The sequence below is a fragment of the Mustela nigripes genome, chromosome 1 (assembly GCF_022355385.1).
Source record: "Mustela nigripes isolate SB6536 chromosome 1, MUSNIG.SB6536, whole genome shotgun sequence".
NCBI lineage: Eukaryota > Metazoa > Chordata > Mammalia > Carnivora > Mustelidae > Mustela > Mustela nigripes.
In genome coordinates this window covers 206,950,747-206,972,759 of record NC_081557.1, presented here as the reverse complement: position 1 = coordinate 206,972,759, position 22,013 = coordinate 206,950,747, and the positions used below count along the sequence as shown (strand labels likewise).

The 22,013-nt window shown below is 50.5% G+C and overlaps 1 protein-coding gene across 3 annotated transcripts in view; it reads right to left on the bottom strand.

Moving 5' to 3' along the window:
• The window catches only part of JAKMIP1 (janus kinase and microtubule interacting protein 1), a 127,717-nt gene that overhangs the window by 67,979 nt on the left and 37,725 nt on the right, over nt 1–22,013 (bottom strand). The window contains exon 2 of one of the 3 annotated variants that reach the window (XM_059380551.1): nt 3,421–3,601. The exons of the other annotated variants lie outside the window; for them this stretch is intronic. The gene's annotated coding sequence lies outside the window, so the exon portion shown is untranslated. The remainder of the gene's footprint in view (nt 1–3,420; nt 3,602–22,013) is intronic. 3 annotated transcript variants of the gene reach the window in all.

The window sequence follows — 22,013 nt, the reverse complement described above, 5'->3', positions numbered from 1 at the left end:
GGAGCTGAGGTCCAGCGTTTCCGGGGAGCCTGGGATGTCTGTGCAAACCAGCCGATTGGGAAGGCAGAGATGGAAGCCCAAAAAACCCCTCTCGGACAGGAGGGCGCCTCTCAACATGCCACTTTGCATGTAGGGGCAATCGGCAGCCCACCGATTCCAGAAAGGTACACTGTGACCACAGATACGTATAAACTCCATTCGCTCTGATATGGCTTATAAGCGTAATCTATAATCCATTCCTCACCGCTCTCACCTGACTGCTTTTACCAGCTCCGCAGCTCTCCGAAGGCATCTGGCCCCGAAGAGGGAGCAGGGAGCATGCGCGGGTCCAGCTCTCGGAACAGGGAAGACTTCCCTCCCCTTGACCCCATCCTGTGGCCCAACAATGCGCCCCCAAGAATGCAGATAAGGACTCACCAGCGATACGACCTCTCCATAAGCTCAGGTGTTCTTCCCAGCGACCCACAGCTCAGCCAAAGGGATGGTTAAGTAAATGACACCCCAAGTTGTGACACATGGCCACACGGAGGAAGGCGAATGTCACAGAGTCAAAGAACCGAGACAGTCTGTGATCGCAGTTTTCAGAAATACTTATTCACTGTTTCCGTTTGGTCCCAGATATTTCTTGAGCCCCCGCTGGGCACCAGGTCCCGGGGACACAGCAGGAAGCACCAGACAGCCAGGCCTCTCAGACGTTAGCAGTGACTGCCCGAGGGAGAGGTGCTATTTACCTTCTTCTGTATACTCTTCCTGAGAAATCGGATTTTCTATTTCCATTCCTGATTTACAGGGGGGAAAAAATGATGCCATTTTCTCAAAGGAGTGCAAGCAAGTTTCAGAAAACCATCTGGGACTAGCTGGGAGGGAGACAAGGAAGGAGCTGAGGGAAAAGCCCGTGGCCCCTGTCCCCAGTGCCGCGACAGCCTGGTCTGGAGGCTGACTGACACTCCAGGCACAGCTGGACGCAGCTCCAGCTCCGCCTGGGTCTCTTGGGGCTGCCTGCAAGGGAGAGGTCAGCTGAGAAGAGAGGACACAGGCCACACCCCCCGGGACACAGCTGACCATTCTGTGGGGCGGCCTTGTCTCCCAGCAAAGGGCTATCCTTCACCATAAGTGTGTCCTCGTGGCTCACGCTTTGCTGACTGGATGGTCCAGGGAAAGTCACAGAACTTCTCTATGACTCAGTTTTCCCATCTGTCTAATGGGACCCATGGCGCTGACCTCACAGGGATGTGTGGGAATGGCCGGAATCATATCCATGCTCAGCAAGGCACTCAGCCCAGTGAGGACACTTGCCAAATACAACGAAACTGCATTTCTTAGGAGGAGCAAGGCCAGCCTCCAAGTAACCTCCGTGAAGGTCAGGCTAGCAGGTGCTAAGCCTAGGTGCTCTTGTAAGACGCCACGTCAAGGTGTGGCCCATCTGTTGTCACGCTGTCCCAGCTCCTCAGAGGCCCTAGTACAACCCGAAGGCCTGTTTCCTTGCCCAGCAGTCCCTCCCAAGGTCCCTGAAGATGCCAGGGAGGAAGGGGTAGCAGAGGATAGGCCTCAGAGAAACCACGTGCCTGCCCGAGGTAGCACAGCACGCGGGTACAGGCCGTGAAATGTGTCCGCTCCTCAGTAAGGCCCTGGGACAGCAAGCCTAGGGGAAAGGGGGAAAGGAGACCCAGCCCGTGGGGAGACAGCATGCCAGGAGCGCTTGGGGGACCATGAGAACAGTGGTTGGCCAGCCACAGACTCCAAGTGCTCTCAGCCCCGCTGGGCATCTGGACCCCAAGGCCCCCCAGTCTCCCAGCCTGGCTTTTGAAGCCGCAAGAGCAGAAGGGCCAAAAGGCAGAGACAGATGGCAGTGGGACAGGCCAGATACCCAGAAGGGGGGCCACGCCTGGGGACAGACAGCCCAGTTCTTGCCTGGGCCACAGTAGCCCCTGAAAAAGCACATTTACTCTATCACCTGAGCAGTGACTCAGCATGCATTCTGCTCCTGACCAATGAGAAAATAGAGATTGGCCTCTGCAGCCACACAGGAGGCACTCTCCTGCTCTGAAGCCGCAGAAGTCTCGGGCTGCCTTAGGGGAAAGCCGCCTGGTGAAGAGGCGCAGGTCTTCCAGGGTCTGACTCACACCGACATCCCATGCCGGTCCCGCCGCCTGTCCCCCGCCCCAATGCTCCACGCTCAGCAAGTTCCCGAGCAGGCCACCCTGCAGGCCATAGTGCTCCCGCCCCATTTCATGGCCACCTCCTATCTTGCCTCCTCCAGGAAGCCTCCCATAATGATCCCACAGCCAGGCACCTCCTCCGAGCTGCCAGGGTAGCTGAGGGCTGCCCTGGGTGTTTGCTGATCTGTCAGCCCCTCTGAGAGCGGGATCCTGACTTCCCTTTGCCTTTGTGGGGCCTCACCCTGTGCTCAGCCCAAACTCCAAGCTCCGTGTTCCCTGGATGAATAAATTCCAGTGAGCAAACACCAAGCTTTTAACCAGCAAACAGCAATATTCCCTGTCGACATTTGTTAGGCCAGGGCCTCAGTAAATGTTGAGACCAGGAGGGACACAGGAGGGGACGACACCCAAAGCTATGGGCTACGTCAAACCCAGAGCTCTCGGTGGGCCCCACGCAGCTGGCTTCCTTGCCAGGAACTCACCCATGGCTGGTCCAGCCAGAGGCTCAGGGTGCCACTTGGTATCCTTACAATTGGCCCCACGGCTGCTGACCTCCACGAGGGCCTCCCCAGTGGGAGCAAGAGCAGGTCATTCTCCAGCCTGAGATGAGCTCAGTGCCCACTCTGCCTGGCACTCTCCACTCCAAGCTCATGATAGCCCACTGAGCAGAATCCCAATATGGACAGAGGAACCCCACAGAGGCTCAGCCAACATCCGCCCAAAGCCAGTGAACACTGCGCTGTAGGCAAATCTCCAGTCCCTCACTCGGAGCCCATTATCTCATGCTACACATACAGTGCTAGCAAGCTGTGCTCTCTGTTCTCCTGGCCTGGTACAGAAGGGATAGGGGGAAACTGGAAGACAGTGTCTTGGAAAAGGCAAATATAGACAGGAAGTGAAAAGAGCAGATTTTCCACCAGAGCAGCACCTAACAATAATAACAATAACAATAATAATAATAAAATAATAATTCCTTTAATACTTAAAAGAAAAAGTCTGAGAGGCCTAGATATTAACTTTTTTGGGAGATGTCATTCTGCACTTACAACAATTTAATAAGGCATTTGCTGCCCAGACTCTTTTCATATTGGTTCAAAGTAGTTAGTGGAGGTTAAAAAAAAAAAATCCATAAAATGTAATGAATGAAGTCGAGTGAATTAGGTCTTCCTAACATCTATTCTGGCTCAGGGGTAAAGTGCTCTAGAGAGAGCCCACAGTGAGGAGTGCAGGTTCGGTCCCTCAGCCCAGCCCTGCCACCCACCTGTGCGTGGCTGGGTCCCAGCTGTGTTCTCCTGAGCCAGCATTCCTGGGGAGTGGATGGAGGCCACAGCACCGTGTGGGAGCGGTGTCAGCTCAGGGAAGGCCAGAGTAAGCTGCCCCCAGCCAGGGTCTGAGGCCCCAGTGTCCCGTCATAGGTGCCACAACCTCAGAGCTGGTGCATCCTGGAAATGACAACAGATCAACCAGCTGCCCTAGCACATCTGGGATGGTTCTGAGCCCTCTGTGTGGCTGCTCAGTCCTCACAGTGGCCCCAGAGTTCCCAAGCCTACATATCCAGCCACCAAAACTGTCGCCTTTCCCCGGTTCTTGAAGACACACACTTCTGCCTCCAGCCAGTCCTCACCACTTCCTGCCAGGAGCACTGGCCACCCCAGCTCTCCCAGACCTGCATACTGTTCCACCTAGGCTCAGGGGCCGCAGAAGTGACCCTCCTGCCACTTCCTGCAGACAGCCCACAGGAGACAGTGCCCACGGCCACAGCAACCAGTCCTCTCACGGCGCCTTGCTCCACTACATGGCCTGAGTATTGGTGGCCCCTGGGAGCCACGCCGACTGTCCCCTGCCATCTTGGGCACTTGCCTCTTCCTGCCTCACAGGGCCACCTCAGGCCACCTCCTGACCATCCCCAGGACTCACCTTGGGCCACGCCTCCTCCAAACCCCCTTTGTCCCCAGAGGCAAGGCCAGGGGGTCCTCGTGGCCCAAGGCTCACCAGATGACTCAAGGTACCTTTACTCAACCATCTCCAGGTCTTCAGGCCAGCAGGGTATGGATGGTCACAGGAAACAGACCCAATTTGTGGGTGGGGAAATTGAGGCCCAGGCAGGTCAGGGGCTTACCTGCCTGCCTGGGGTCACAGAGGGAGCAGCAGCCCAGCAGGGAGAGGGGACTCCGAGGCTCCCCTCTCCTCACCAGGTGGTCAGCGGAGCTCACCTGGCACTTCAGAGGACACAGAGAAGACATCACCCATGAGGATGCCATGGGCCCCACCCTGGCTCACTGAGGTTCCCTTGACTCCCCGGCTCCCACTGTCCACAGATGGTGTCATTCATCACAGAGGTGAGTACCCCCTCCGCCGGGCCAGCCCACCCCTTGCTTAGGACCCTCCCATGTCAGGGGCCAGCACAGCCTAAGACCCCAGCCCCTCGCCACAAAAAGGGCCACATGCTCGCACCAAGTCAGGACTCTAGCCCCTGTCACAGACTCACAGCTGCCCACCCAATCGCTGCGGGGCCCACTTCGTTCCACTTCCTCCTCCAGGTCAAGCTGTTCCTTCTGAGCCCAACAAGCCCCCAGGAGCCACGGCGTGGTGGGCAGGGTGGTGCCGTTCAGGCTCCACACGCGTGATGCACCCATACAGCCCACACATGCACACCATGCTCTGAATGTCCACGTCCCCCCAATTCCTGTGTTGGGACCATAATGTCCAATGTGATGGCATGTGGAGGGGGACCTGAAGTGGGGGGGAATGGTAGATTGGGCCACGTGGTGTCCTCAGGAATGGGATGAGGGCCCTCAGAGAAGAAGATGCCGAGAAATGATCTGCACTTTGCGAGGTCGGGGCAGCAAGAAGGTGCCTTGTACATGCCGGGAAGCAGCTCTCCCCAGGCCTGCACCCACACCCTGACTCCCAGCCTCCACAGTCAGTGGGAGATAAAGGTCTGTGGCTTTAGGCGAGCAATCTGTAGAAACCCGTGACAGCGGCCTGAGCTAAGACACACACACACACACACACACACACTACACATACCACACACACACACATGCTTACATCCACCAGCCCAACAGCTCTGACCAGGATGGAAAAACCCCAGATCAGCAGGAGCCCATCTTTGCTGTGAAGCCTGCATGGAGTGTCCAGTGACGGTAGGCCCAGCTGTCTCGGGACTGCCACGTCAATACACGGAGGCACACGGCGACAGGCGGGGAGCCAGGGGACCGCGTGGGACCACCATCCCCATTCTCCCTTGGGGGAGTGCCTGGCTCAGAGGGCTCTGGCCCCAACATGGGCAGGCGAGCCCCTCCATCCCATCCACTAGCTGCCCACTTCGGCCCACCTTGTCCTAGCTGAGCCGGAGAGCGTTCCGGGGTGGGGGAGGGGGAGGCAGGGCTGAAGCTGTTCTCCCGATTTAAAGATGAAGAAATTATGCCTCTGAGACACGCACACACCAGAAAGCCACACAGCTGGGTTAGCGGAGAAGCTGGTTGTTCTGGAAGGAAGGAAAGGGGGTATGTGGAGGACACAAAGGGGCACAAAGATCAGAAATCAGGCTCTGGCCGACAGCGGAATCAGTGGCCAGCCTCAGTGGCCAGGGCCATGTCAGTGGGGTGCCCTCACCGGCACATCGGTGAGGACCAAACAGAACAGAGGATATGACAATACTTGGAAGGCCACGGAGTGTTCCAGAAACAGGCTCTTGGCTATGAGATGAACAAATCACACACACATGAAGACCCGATCAGCTGCGGGATGCAGGACCCACAGCACCTGAGATGCCGAGACTCCAAGGCCCCATCTGTCACCGCCTGCCCTCCCAGGCTCCGTGGAATCCCCTCCTTGGTCCCTTCTCCAGAGTCTTCCCCTTGACAGGAAGCTCCCCCACCCCAACCATGAGGACACCTGCTCCCCCAGGGCAGCCCCTAGGTCCTGGAAATGACCTCTCGTTTCAAGCCTAAAAGAAACCCACGAACAAAAAGACCCCTTGTAACCTCTGCCCGGGGCCCCTTCCGGCACTCAGAAGCTACCAGGAGTCTGTGTTCCCTTCCCCACAGAGGGGCCCTTGAGCAATTTGGAGATTCAGTCATACTCCTGGAAACTTCTCTTCTCCAGGTAACATGGGATAAGAAGGATGAATGTTTCTGGAGCACAGACTTACACCAGACACTACAACCAGCCCCGCAGAGGACAATCTCAAGCAAGCCTCTCATGACTATGATGCAAATCCCATCATTACCCCCATCTAGTGGATGGAGACGTTGAGGCCCAAACACAGTAAATAACCAGAGGGTCACATGGTCAGAAAAGAGCCTGGCGGAATTTAAATCCTAAGAAGGTCCCTCTGATCTGGGGTAAGTCACCTGAGTTCTCTGGGCCTCGGTTTCTTCATCTGGGAAGTGGAGATCTTTCCTGCTCCTGGGCGGCAGTTGTTTGCATGGAGGTGGGGCACTGTGGTGGTGTGCACAGCGGTGAGCTCCGGACATGCTGGGAGGAGGAAGTGAAGGTGAACCTTCCCTGACACCATGTCCCAAGCGCGGCCTGGGAGTCCATCCCACAATGGGAGATTGGCTGGTGGTGCCCGTGCGTCTTGAAATGGGGACAGAAGAAGGGCCACCTGCCACAGCTCACCCCCACAGGCGCCATCCGAGCCCCACAGTGCTATCTGCCGGGTCCCTCCAGAGCCCTCCCAGGTCCCTTCAGCCCACCACCTGCAGCCCCATGGACCTCAAAAGTCTCTAACAGTCTCCCTGCCCCTCACCTCCCAGCCACTGCTGCCGCCCAGGGCGCCTTTGGAAGTGGAAGTCCCCACATCCCATCCCCGCATAGAAAATTAACTAAACACTACCAGTAATAATGGCAATAATAACAACCAAGGTTCCCAGGCCCTAGTGACCCAGGCAGAGAGCACCAACAGGCCCTTGCAGAGGGATGCCTGGCTGGTAAGACCCACCACTAACCCCCCACTGCCTTGCCTACTTATTTGCTCACCCTGGCCCCGTGAAGTCTCAGCTCCTCCGCTTATAAACCACCTAGTTGACTGATTCTCCAATACCAAGCAAAGTGCCAGCCCAGAGAAGGTGCCCAAAACCTCAGGACCCCTCCTTGGACATCCACACCCATCCCCATGGTTCAATTACAAAGTTCAGGCAGAAGGATGTAAGAGATCTTTCAAGTGACACAGGTCTCCTGAGTCCTTGGTAAAAACCACCCCCATTCCAAGAAGTCAAGTATAACCACATAGGGATGGGCATGCTTGTGGGCAGAGACAGAGGCACCCAATGGTGGGCTCAGCTCACTTGCTAGCTGCCCCCCTCGCTGCCAGCCAGGTACCCTCAGTGTTTAAACACGGTTGCAACATAAAGACAGGACATTGAGCATCAAGGACCTTGGGCCTTGCTCTGGGGTAAGCAGAACTGTGAGCAGAGGAGCTTGGCTGGCTGAATGCATCTGGTACAAGTTTATTGCCTGTGTCCTACCCACAGGCACCATGTGTGGCATGGTGCCATGATACCAAGCAAAACACTCCCTGCCCTGCCCCAGCAATGCTCATGGCTTCTCCTGCCCAAAGCCCCCTCCTTGCAGACCTCTGCCTCTCTGTTCCTTTCAATATCGCCATACACAGATCAGGAGGAACCTACTTCTGCATCCTAAATAGAGCCACAGAACGGTGCAATGAGACTCTTCCATGGGCTGCCATGCCTCCGTCTCGAGTCACACACCCTTTCCTTTTACTGGCAGCCTCACCAGCCGTTGTCACTTGTCATCCCCACCCCAGTCACAGAATAAGCATGGTCATGTCTGAAGCTCAGCGCCAGGTGGAGGGCTGCAGCTGACAGCAACAGCTGGATGCTGTGAGGACACTGCCTTCAGCAGGAATCTTTGGATGACCTTGGTCACCTGGCCCTAGTATGTCCATCTTGATTTGCCCCAAAGGAGTAAACTGCAGCCAAGTTCAGGGAAGGGAGGCCTCTCAAAACACCAGACCTCACAGCCAACAATACATAGAACTTGGGTCTGAACTCAGGATGCCAACCCCCTCCCCCCAAGAAAAACAGAGTAACCTCTAATCAGGGCAACACTGTGCAGTCACCTAAGCTGCGGCTGCTTTAGCAAAGGCTTGCCCTGTGCAAAGAGGGTGGGGACATACACAGGAGGAAGGAACAGAGCAGGGAAGGATTGGAAGAACAGGGGAGGAGGGGTGGAGGGAAAGAGGAAAGGAGGGAGGGAGAATGAAGAAAGAACTGAATCCAACTTCCAGTTTCTGGTCTGGCATGTAAAGAGCTTGGAAATCATCACTCCCATCCACACAACAAGGAAAAAGCTGAAGAAACTGAAAATCAGTAACTTTTCTTATATCCATCTGAGAACTGAGATCACACGGCAAAATTTGGAGAGGCAGACAGATGGAGAGTGAGAATAACAACCCTACCAGAGCAGAAACCTCCGTGGGAATCGGTTCAGGTTCCTTTCACCAAATACCTCCTGTCCAGATTTCAACAACAACAGAATTACAAGGCATACAAAACCCAGTTTGAAGAGACAGAGCAAACATCAGAACCAGGCGAAGATAGGGCAGCGATGCTGGAATGATCAGACCAGGACTTTAAAAGAACTATGATTATCATGCTAAGGGCTCTAGTGGAAAAAAAAACAGATAAAATGCAAGAATAGATAGCTAAAGTAAGCTGACATGGAGGTTATAAGAAAGGACTGAAAAGAAATGGTTAAAAAAAAAAAAAAAAACCTCTAATAGAAACAAAGAACATCTCTAAGGAACCCATTAGTTGACTGGACCAGGCTGGGGAAAGAATCAGTGAGTCTGAAGATAGGGCCATAAAACCATTCCAAATCAAAGAGCAAGGAAAACTATGACTGAAACAGAACAGAGTATCTCAGAACTGTAGGATGACTGCAAAAGTGGTAACAAATGTGTAATGGGAATACCAGAAATAGAAGAGAGAGAGAAAGGAACAGAGAAATATTTGCACCAGTAATGTCAGACACCAAACCAGAGATCCATGAAGCTCACAGAACACCAAATAGGATAAAAAACAACCCTTAGGCATATCATATTCAAACTTAGAAAAATCAAATTAAAAAATCTTGAATGATGCCAAGGGGTGGGAAACACCTTACCTACAGAGGAACAAAGGTAAGAATTATATCAGACCTCTCCTCAGAAACCATGCAAGCAAAAAGAAAATGGAGTGAAATCAAATGTTAAGAGAAAATCCCACCAACCTGAAATTCTACACCTTGCGAAATTACCTTTCAAAAAGGAAGAAGTAAAGACTTTCTCCAACAAACAAAATTTGAAGAAATTTGTCACATAGGTCTTCCTGGCAAAAAGAAAAAGTTATAAGAAGTTCCAAGAGAAGAAAGTGATGTAGGTCAGAAATACAGATCTAAAAACAAAAAAATTAAAATTAAAAAAATTGTTAAAAAAAAAGAAATACAGATCCACCCAGGAAAATGAAGAAAGCTAGATAAGGAATAAAAGAAGGAAAAATAAAAACTTTCATTTTTCTTATACTCAATTGATCTAACAGATAACAGGGTCCAAAATAATGAGAGCAATGGCATATTAAGCGATGACAGCTTTTGGAGGAGTGACATGAATGACAGCAGTGTGACGAGGGACGGGAGGGAGGAAACAGGAAGACTTTGCTGAAGGTGCTTACACTTCACATGAAGTCACATGGTGTGCTGCCCATGTCTGCTGCAAATTCTAAGGCCACTTTTTTTCATTTAAATTCAATTAGCCAACACAGAGTACAACATTAGTTTCAGATGTTGTGTTCAATAATTTATCAGTTCCGTATAATACCCAGTGGTACCATCTTAAAAATCTAAAAAAAAAAAAAAAAAATGTCAAAGTCAAAAGTCAAATGACTCCCTTTGGTTTTCCCACATGAAAGTTATGTTCACACTATACCGTAATGTGTTGTATGTGCAATAGCATGATGTCTAAAAAAATGCACATACCTTAATTTAAAAAGACTTTCCACAAGTCATAATCACTGATCATGAATAAACGTAGTAATAATGAAAAAGTTTGGAATATTGTGAGAATTACAGAAGTGTGACACAGAGACATGAAGTGGGCAAATGCTGTTGGGAAAATGGTGCCGACAGATTAGCTTGAGGAAGGGTTGCCACAAACCTTCCATTTGGGGGAAAAAAAATGCAGTATCTAAAAAGCAGAATAAAGCACAGCTCCAAAGAGCGAGGTGGGCTTGGACAACCGATATGCTTGGGAATCAGAGAAAATGGGGACACAGAGATGGTCAGTTAAAACCGCAGAAGGCAGGAAAAGGGTGGAAAACAAAAGTAGGAGAATAGAAAAGTAACAGATATGGTAGATAAGACTCCATCTGTATCAGCAATCACTGATCAGTGGTCTAGCTGCACCAATGAGAAGACAGGGGCCGTCAGAGCAGGTGGAAAAACAAGACACAGCTACGCACCGTCTGCAAGAAGGCACTGAACTTCGAGACCCATGCGGCTGCCACGGAGCCAGCCGACCTCTGCATGTTCATGGTCAGCTAAAGGGAATGAAGCTCAAATGAACTCGCAGCCCTCATGGGTCTCTCGGGGCTGACGGTCTCCCACCTACAACCAAGACAGCACACCCCACCCCTTTTGAGTTGAAGAAAGATCTTTGTGATAAATTCAGTAAGATAAAAACTGCATTATACAAACGATACTCAGGAAGCACATTAGGAAGTAATGCGGCCTGAAAGAACACAAAAAACCATAAGGATGAATCTAAATTAAAATCACCAGCAGAGACACAGTCCTTGCCAATAAGAACAGGGATGTGAGCTGAGCACGAATTCTCTGCCTGTGCCCCTGGATGTTTCGTGAGCAGACCTCAGCCCCACTTCCCCACCACTGCCAGCCTGTCCCGATGTAACAGGAACATAACTCTGTGCACAACTTCCCTGAACGCTTCGAAGACTCATCAACATAAAGTGTTCACCTCCATATGAAAGAGCCTACCATACATACTCTGTATTATTTATACCCTCAGAGGGACGGAAGGACAGCAAGAAGGAGACGGGCCCAAGGTTAACCCAACTCCTTAAAAGTCACCAAAGAATATAATCTTTCCCAACATGTTATAATTGGACTCCCTTTACCCCCTGAGCTCTGTTCCTTCCACAGGCTCTTTTCCAGCCATGACATTCAAGCCCAGTAGTTGTGCGGAGGGGAGGCAGTCAGTGTTTTATGGAGTTCTGGCAGAGCTGCAGGTCCTACGAATGTAATTTCCAACAACACTCCATTTTCTAGGGCCAGAGAACCCATTCTGGAAGTGGGTTCCCGGCGTGCTCAGCAAATCCCCCACCTGCTTCCCTCTACTTTCCAGATTCCCTTGCGGTGGGTGGGGGTCCCATGACCAGCCCTGCCCAGTGGTGTGCAAGCAGCAGTGACTTGTGTCACTATAGGGCTGAGGCATGGAAGAGCCCCAGTGACCCCTCTTCCCTCTCTCCCTGGCTGCAGGGACCTTAGAAGCCACATGTTGAGATGACAGTATGACCAGACCAGAATGCACGTGTGACCCAGAACTGATCTTTTGGGGCTCTTTTGTTATGTAGCACTGCCTCATCAAACCTAGCTGATACTCTCTTCCTGGAATGCCCTTCCCACTTTCCCACCTATCCGTCTTCTTCAATATTCAGTGTGGGGATTACCTCCTCAGATGACGGGCACTGATACCACTTCCCACCCTCAGGCCAGACAGGGTGTCCTCTGCACACCACAGCATGCTGAGCTTCCCTTCCTCACAGCCCTGATCATGCTGTGTTGGCACATGTGCCCACCACATCAGACCAGGCACTCTGGCTTGGTGAATGCCAAACTTGTCCCTCTACCTTTGGAAAGCCGGGCTGGGTAGGCACCCAAGTAAAGGCAGTGGGCACGTGCCTGTGAGATGGATGACCACGTGCACACACAAGAAACACCTCAATGCCCTCTTCCACGCACATAGACACTAATGGACACTGCACAGGGCTAGAGAGTTGACCAGATCTAGATTCTGCCCCCATCCTCTCCACCAGCTCTTCAAGTCCAGCAGGGCAGGGGTGAGGCGCCCACGAGTGGTCGCAGTCAAAAACAGAAGAGGAGGGATAGCCCACTGTGGATGCCCAGAGGCCAGGGAGTTTGCCTTCTAGGAGGGAGGCGACAGATGAGCTGGCCCAGCTGGGCTGGTAGGACCCGGGCAAGGGCAGAAGCAGACGTTCCAACTGTCTGGAGGCTGGAGGGGGCTGGGGCAGGGCTGCTTAGTCTCCCTGAGAATCACTCCCCCTCCCACATTCTTAAGCCATGGGATGTCACCAGAGCTCACCTGGCCCACTCCAGGGATGGACACTTCTCAGGAGGCCCAGTCTGGCCCTTCCTGAATCAAAATGACTTTGTGTACATAGCACTTTGCAGTGTGACCTAACCTAGCCCCCACATATCATTGCAACATGACCACAGCCCACCTGGGGAGGTCCTTATGGCCCCACAGAGGTGTTAAGAACCATGGCCAGCCTGCACTTGAACCCAAACCCTTGAAAGCCTGTCCACTGGCTCCTCCCCAACCATGGCTCAGGAGCACTTAAAACTCTCAAGGAAGTTCTTACACACATTTTCAAATCATCACCCAATACTGTGGCAGAATCTGGGGTCATGGGAATGACCAGACATGTGAGGTTGTCATGGGAACAACCTCACAGCAAAAGAACAGCTCCTTCAGCATGTACAGAAGAGCTCAGACTCCCAGCAGGCATCTATAAACTCGTATTTTGGTTTGTTTAACCCAAATAACGAGGAGAATATGTAACCACTTTTGGAAATTCTATTTCAGCATCCCAACGGTAACACCTTCCTCCAGAAACAGGAATGAGGGATGCAGCACAGGGGCCCATTAGAAATGCTAAGTGTTGACTAGGGTATCCCTTTAACGGTGTCAAGATCCTGAGAGGGAGGGCTCGTTTCCCATGCCTTACAGAGGCACACAGAGCCCAAGGCCCTGCCTGCACTCACACAGCCAGATGCAGCCGTGCCATCACCCCGGCTCAGTGATCCCCTAGTTATCCTTTTCCTCTCTGCTTCTCTTACTTTTGAGGGTGACTAGCACTTAGTACTAGTCAAAAGTCAAGCCAAGGTAATGAATTTAGATTTGCAAGGAACAGCTGACTCAGGAAGAGGCCAGCAAGTCAGGTCCTCCTCCCCCTCCACTCCAGCCAGCTGACCGTAACCCCCTGACTGCACCCAGAAGGCTCTGGCAGAGGTTCAGGCGGGGATCGAACAAGTGATGGGAGAGGCAGAAGCTCATCTTCCTCCAATCGTTTAAACAGAGTTTGGGGGGGCGCCTGGGTGGTTCAGTTGGTTAAGCATCTGCATTAGGCTCAGGTCATGATCCTGGGGTCTTAGGATCAGGCCCTGCATCAGGCTCCCTGCTCAGCAGGGAGTCTGCCTCTCCCTCTCCCACTCCTCCTGCTTGTGTTCCCTCTCTTGCTGTCTCTCTCTGTCACGTAAATAAATAAAATCTTAAAAAAAAAAAAAAACTAAAAAAAAAAATTAACAGAGTTTCATGCTGAATCTCAACAACAAGCTCAAGGAATTCAATCAACTACCCCCATTTTACATGTGAAGAAAACTGAGGCTCAAGGAGGTGACGTGAGGAGCCAAGAGTCCACCCGGCCTGTCCAACTCTGTAGGCTGCCGGGTACAGCCCTCCTCCGCTCCATGATTCAGATTCCCAATGGGTGCCCCCACTGCTTCTTCTCCCACCCCCACCCCCGTTTTCAGGCTAAGGGGCCACCAGCTACTTTGCATCGGGCACTTCCTACTACCTGTCCCGGAAGACAGCCACGTGCCACCCTGCCTCCTCCATGTCCCTGGACAGGTGCTTGTCAGGCCCTGTGCTCTCGGTGCCTCCTAGCCGGAACTCACCCAGGTCGGGGCTTACCCAGGTGGGCTGCATGGAAGAGGCTGGGAGAAGGCGGGCTATCCCACCGGGGCTGGATCAGATTCAGGCTGCACTTCCTGCTTGCATTCCACGTAATCCAGCTCCTGAAGTCACCGCACACCCTGGAGACAGTACATGCAACCCGTGTGGAAGGAACCCGGGAACCAGGGAAATGGGAGGAGCTCAAAGATGTGAGCTAGTGGCACTTCTCGGACTGTCCATACTCTCTCATTCCCCTGACAAAATGACCCCAAAGGGGGACCAAAAGTGCCATCCTGAACGGCAGAGGCTAGAAAGCCAGAAACCACATTTCCCAGACTCCCTCGGAGCTAGTGTTCTGCATGTGCCTATAGATCCATCATTTTTCAATTCATGCATTCATGCATTCATTCATTCACTCATTCACACAAGATTCAACCATAGCATAAATGGGGACCCAAGTGGTGCAGCAAGGTGCCCATTTGTTGGTGTGAGCCTGGCAGATGGGGAGTGCCCTGGTGTGTATGGTGTCTGGCCATCGTCCCTGCTTACAGCTGTGGCTGGAGTCAGCCTGGACGCAATGGCTTCTGACCCCCCAGGTCCCCGGAGGGCAACTCTGGGGTGTTACTCTGGGGTGTCACTCTGGGGCCAAGCCTGAGTCCCAGCCGAGCCCCTGCTCCTCCACCTTCTAACCATCCCTGCTTCTCTGTATTACATCCCTCTATTTAAAGTAGCCCAACAGATGAATGAAGATGGAGACTGGGTTGTTCCAGGAACCTGAGTTAAAATTAAAAAGAGAGGGGCACCTGGGTGGCTCAGTCAGTTAAGCGTCTGCCTTTGGCTCAGGTCATGATCTTGACCCACATTAGGCTCCCTGCTCAGTGGAGAGTCTGTTTCTCCCTCTCCTTCTATCCTTCCTCTGCATGCGCTCTCTCTCTCTCTCTCAAATAGATAAATAAATTAATTAATTAAATTTTTTAAAAAATTAAAGAGGGACACACAAAACAACTTTAAATAACAAAACAGAAGACCTAATACTTTGTTTATGCTCACTACAAATAGACCTTATCCACACTTATGCTCAACTGACAGAACAGAACTTCCCCTTCTAGAACCTCAGAACGGCAGTAGAATAGAGTGTTCTAGAGTGCCAGACTGAGTTAGAATGAAGACCCTACCCCCTTGTTGGCTGTGTGTCTCTGGGCAGGTTACTTATTCTCTCTGAGCTTATTTCCTTACCTCGAAAAATGAGGAAAATGATAATACCTACCTCATGAGGTTGAGCTGTTGTGAATACAGCATGAGTTGCATTAAGTTGTTAATTAATAATTTAATTAATATTAATATTGATGAGTATAAAGAATAATTATTGTGTTCATTGAAAAATTTGGAGAAGACAGATAAAGATGAAATTAAAAATCACTTATTTCCCCATCCCTCTGGGAATATCAGGGACAACTTTATTAACCATTAACCATTTCAATAATGCTAATATTAACAATTAATACTGATTAACACACACCTGCATGTACAGACACACACATGTAAACACAAACAACAGCAATGGCCAGCTCTACTGACCTCTGGACTTGTCTGAAGCCTGGGCACACTGCCCCCCAACATTAACTTGCTTTGGGTAGGGGGGGTTCCACTGGACTTCAAGACAAGATTTCGTTTGTTAAAAGGGTTCCCACCCCAGCTAAAAATATATTTGAAAATCAGTATCAGAAGGCAGGTACTGAAAAATGTTCCCAATATATGTTATGGGTTAAAAATTCATATATTGAAGTCTTAATCCTATAATCTCACAATGTGGCCTTCTTTGGAGATAAGGTCTTTACCAACACAGTCAGGTTAAAGTGAGGTCATTAGGGTGACCTAATCCAAAATAACTGGTGTCCTTGTAAAAAAGAAAAATCTGGAAACAGATACCATATGAAAATGAACACAGAGATTAGGGTGATGTATCTAACAAGCCAAAACACAAAATACTGGAGAACCAAATCCAGCAACATAGAAAAAGAACCATACACCACGGCGAGGTGGGATTGATCCCAGGAGGCAAAGCTGGTTTAACCCAAACCTAATCCGTGTAAAATACCATAATAGTATGAAGGACAAAGCGTCAGGATCATTTCAATAGATGCGAAAAGTCAGGTGATGAAGTCTATCATTTTATCAAGATAAAAAAAACTCAACAAACCAGGAACAGGAGGAAACTTCCTCACTCAATAAAGGGCATCTACAGAATGCCCACAGCCAATAACTTACTCAGTGGTGAAAGCCTGAAAACTTTCCCTCTACAAACAGGACCTGGGTGAGGATATCTATTCTCATCACTTCTATTCAATATTGTACTACAAGTTTATCTAGAGAAATTAGGCAAGAAAAAAATGATAAAAGGCATCCAGATGAGAGAGGAAGAAGTCAAACGAGCTCTATTTGCAAATGACAGGATTTTGTGTATAGAAAATCTTAGGGAATCTATAAAAAAGAGAAAAAGGAAAACACACAACTAGTAGAACTAATAGATGAATTCAGCAAGGTGGCAGGATACAGGATTAGGATACAAAAATTAATTGTATTTCTATAGTGTGCAATCAATGATCAAAAACACAATTGAGAAAATGCCCAGATATTGTCAAGACGACACTGATCTGGGGTGTGACATAGACATTGGTATATTTCCAAAGCAGCCAAGGGGATTCCAACAGGCAGCCTGGGTACCAAGGTCAAGAACATCTGCTCTAAAAAGTCAGCAGAAGCAGAAGGTTCTTCAGCATCTTCTCCCACTTTACCCTGCCTGAAAGACACAGGCTCTCCCAGGCTGTGCTTCCTTCCAGATACAACTCTACAATTCACTTAGGGAAGCCAGCCAAGCTGAAGTCATCCTCAACTATGACACACCTTCACTTTGAAGACTTAGCAAAAAAGATGTGCACTAACTGTTGTTCCTCATTTGTTTATATTTTTTGGCAGCATAGTTTATGTTTATTTTTTTTATTATGTTCAGTTGTTTTTAAGCATCACCCTACATAGAAGACTTAAAAAGACACATAGGCATTATCTCAAAAACACAACTTCAGATAAATTAGATTGAAGTTACAAAACTAGGAATCAGAAAACCCTGGTTCAAGTTTTAGCTTTGGACTTCTCTTAACTGTCCCAACACCCAGTGAGATGGGAATTATTATGGTCCCCATTTCAAGAAACTAAAATCTGAGGCTCAGAGAGGTTAAGTGACTTGAGCAAGGTCACACAGCTCGCTCCATTAACTCAGATGCCCCCTGTGCTCATGAAAGCCCAATGAGCATAAAGGAAATGAGCTTCAATTGCTAGGTACCCTTCTCCCTGGAGCCAATTTTAATTAGCAAGTTCAGTCAATGAAGACAACCCTGGGCACTGTCATGCCCAGGTCAGATGTCGCCATGTCTGACAGGCAGGAAATTATATCACGCTGGGCATGCTGTAGGCATTGTCTCCTCTACCTCCCACCTCCCTGATGACCAGCTGGGGACACTGCCCCAGGTCACAGAGCCAGTATATAATAAAGCAGAACGGGAACACAGGTCTGGGTGTTGGTCTGAAAGGGCCAACTGTTAATCCTCAGTCACTTAAGGGGCCCTCACTCATTCAAGGGGGCTCCCAAAAAGTTGTCCATTTTAGTATATGTGCTGCCAAAGTGAGCACGAAGTTGTCCATTTTAAAAAGCACACCGCAGTAGGTAACTGGCCGTCCACAGAGAATATGATTGGGCAGCACCTGGTGAGTGAAGAGCCGAGGAAAGCTGGTACGTGGAAGGACTGCCTGCTCTGAGTCCCAGGCTCTGCTGTTCCCATCATCCATGGGGGTCTCCTAGGGTACCCCATCATGTCAGTCCTCCACCTAGATAGCTTCAGGTGGTCCTCCCAGCTGGGGGTCCAGTCCAAGCCCACCAGCCAGACCAACAGCACTCTATCTACCTGCACTAGCTTCCTCCAAAGCACCCCCACGCCACCACCCTACTCAGCTCTCCAAACGCTCGCTCCCCCTCCTCCCGGGTGTGGGCTCTGTCCCTATGCATCCCTCTACCAGAGGGCCAGGGCGCCACATGGATACTCTCCTCCTCTGCTCACAAGCCTCCCCTGGAAACTTCTGTAATCTGCGTCAGGGCACCCACGACTCCCATGCTCCCCTCTGACCTGGCCACCCCATGCTGACATTACCTTCCAACTTATTCCATCCCATCACTCATTCATTTCACCCAATCATTCACGCATTCAAGGATTCATCTTTCCTGTTTTTTGTTTTTTGTTTGTTTTTTTTTTTTTTCCAAGGATGCTGTTCTCCGCCCTGGGAACACTGAACAGGCAGAAGTTCCCACACGCCCAAAGCTCACCTCTGAACAGTCACTCCTTCAGAGCAAGGACCCGATCTAGTCAACTCCATGCTCCTGGGCTGATCCCAGAGCCTCGTACTGAGTAGCTGCCCAGAGGCTAGTGAGTGGCCAAATGAAAATTAGCTATGTTTTCCTTGCAGGTCAGCTTTCTGGAAAATCTGTGGGTTGGGCTAATGGGTTGGGTTGGGTTAGTTGGGTTAGTATGCTACTAAGTAAACACAAGGGGTCCCAAGTTGAAGACCAGCGAGCGTGCAACGATTTGATGGCTGTGGTGCATTTATTATCTATTTTAGACCAAGAGCAGGAAACTGCCTTTCCTGGTGACAGACTCCATGCAGACACTGACTCCCAGTCCCAAGTGCTGGCTCGCACCCAGAGATTCTCCCTGAACAGAGGAGTGCTGCCATTTTGCATTTGTTTCTTCCTAAGCAAATGAGGATTTCGAGCCTCAGCTTCTGCACTCCAGGAAATGCATGTGAACATCCATCCCCCTTCCCCACGGCTCTTTGCAATAAGCCAGACACCACTCGGACTCCAAATGCTTACTATGGGTCCAGACTCCAGGAAGGGCAAGTCTACCTTTTCACAATGGTAGAGCCCGTTTCTTCCCTTCTTCTGCCCTCTTCCATTCACCAGCATTTCCTGGGGGCCAGCTGGGTGCTGGGACACTGGAGCTGAGAGACTGAGCTCACAGCTTGACCCCCAGGAGCTGTAGCACATGCCGATATGCATTTCTCATTTATTCTCTGCATATCCATAGCTGCTCTCCCACGCCGACCCACGCTGCCGCATCACAGACTCCAAATAAAAAGCCCTGGGACTTTACCTGCAGAGCTCCCAGAGCCTCCATCCCCAGGCAGGGAGGAGGCACCGTGACCCAGATCAGCTCTGGGTGGATGATCACACTTGGCCCTCAAGTCTTACCGATGAAGAGCAACTCTCACATGTCATGGATGGGAAGATCCATGAGATCAGTTGTCATGGCCCAAGGCCACCATGGTAAGAAGTTGGGAGTCCAGAACCTGACCAGACCCGACTCTAAATCACAGCGTGTCCCACATGTGCCCAAGACAGAGGGAGATCTCTTTCATCTGTCTTCCAAAGACCAGGCAAAAAAAAAAAATATATATAAATATATTTTATATAATATAAATATTGATATATATATATATATATATATATATATAATTTAAATCCAATATTTATATCTGTTTACCAGGTCCAAGTCCTATCATTCTACCTGTGGGGTCGTTTTTCTCCTAATCAGGCCATAAGCTCTGGGAGAATGAGGCCACAGCCCACACTTCTCGTCTCCCCACCAGCACACAGCAGGCCCTCATCCGCCACCAGGCTAGAGAAGACAAAGCCAAACCCTTCTTACCTGGGCTCAGAAGCTAGCCCCAGGACCTTAGCAACCACGTCGAGCCGGAAGCTAGGATCTCCAGCAGAGCCCCAGCTGAGTCTCTCCACCTGCACCTGGCCCTCCCCACAGAATTCCATTCCCCTCACTCCCTGCCCAGGCCTCCAGCTTGCCCTCCTCTGCACCTCTGTTCCTTCCCTCTCCCTGCCTACCCGCAGCACCGCCCCTCTTCCCAAGTCTCTACCTGGCCTAAACCCCAAATCCTCCAAGGCCAATGTCACGTTCATTCTTTCCACAAACATGCTCAACGTTTGTGTGCACCTGCTGTATGTCCAGCTGTGGGAAGAAAGGGAAGGAGACAGGTCTTGCCCCTGCACCCCTGCTTCCCTCCAGCAAAGAAATTCTACCAAATCAGAGAGACTGAGGAACGGGCAGCTGCTGGTGCAGGCCCTGGGCTCTGAGGTCTGTACGTTTTAGCTCAGGGGCCTTCATAAGGCTTTGAAATAGATGCTGTCATTTTCCCCACCCCGCTTCAATTTCAGAGAAGGAGATGAGGGAACACCCCCCCACAAAACTAAGTGACCCACCCAAGATCATGGACCGGGGGTGGCACCCACCCCTCAGAGTTCCATCCACCCAAACCCTGCCGATTGTGCTGTGAACTTCAAGGTCAGTGTCTACAGCTCATCCACATCTGTATCCCCAGGGCCCTAGAAAGTGCCCTGACGCAGCAGGGACTCAGCCCAGCCCTCCCCTTCTGCCTCCAGGAATAGACACATGCTTCTGCTCCCAGCGTTGACATAGCGTTCCCGCCCCGGCGGCCTCCCAATCTTGATGAAAAGCCCGAGGAGCCAGCAGCGCCTGCATCAGCATCTGTCTGGCTTCCTCCCCCAAACCCAACAGCCTCCATCTGGGCCCTAGAAAACTGCCTCCATGCTGCTGGTAGGAAGCAAAATCTTGAAAATCACCTTTGCAAGTATGGGCCTCTAAAATCCGCTTTCTAGACCAGGACGGAGAACAGGCAGGACACGTCTACGCCTGGGCCTTAGGTCCCTCCTCCCCAGCAAGACCCTCACGCGGTCTCCAGACCAAAGTCACCGTTCTGTCCCAAAGTGGGGGTCAGCCCTTAGGGACCTTGATCGAGGGGACGTCCGTCCTTAACGTGGGATCCTAAACAAGATGCCTGACTCCCAGTGTTATCCTGAGAAGTCAGCAAGATATGACAGAAGTAAGAACAGTTCGCCCACATTCGCTGGGCCCAGGATACCCGCTCACCAAGCATTAGCACAGGTCTGTAGGATTACTTTACTTGGTAACCACTGTGGTTCACACCACTGGGCCTGATGCCCTGTAACCACTGACGGAGGGAGAGAGGGGGAGAGGGAGGGAGGAAAGGGCCACTATCATCCGGGAATACAACAGCCTAGCCAACAGTCCCAAAGTGGGAACCCAAAAGCGGAAGATGTTTGTATCCTGGTCACAGTGCCTCCCAGTGGCGGAACTCGTGAACTGCAGCCCGGATCCAGGTTCGGGGAGAGGGGAGGGTGGGAGGGGGCGGAGGGCACCACCGCCCACCTGCTGAGGAACCAAGGCAAGACCTGGCAGTCTCTAAAAGAGAAAATGGAACATTTGAAGCTGATGCCTGGGGAGTGCGTAAGCTCCGGTTCTCTGATCTTGAAACTTAGAAGAGCCCCTCCTTCAGAACGCCTCACAGAAGCGGGCATTCCTTGGCAATCCCTTAGTTATATTTCCTCTAATACATACTGAGATAAATATTATTATTATTATTATTATTATTATTATTATTTTATATAATACATAATATATTATGATTTATCAATGTATTATGATTTATTATACTAACTATAATAAAGTGAAACAGATAAATATAATAATTATATATAATATATTATTTGACATATAATATATTATGATTTATTAATATATTATTATTTATTATAATAAATGCAATAAAATGAAACTGAGATAAATACAATAAAGGAAATGTGTCTGAGGGCAATCTGCCTTCTGTCGCGAGCCACACCCATGCACGGCCCCCATGGCCACCTCCCTTGACAACCTAGCTTCCAGGCTTTTTCTTTACAATTACTGACTTTTAAAAAATGTATATACACATTCAGCTTTATTCTAAGCAATAGCATACCCCAAAAAACCAGGTTT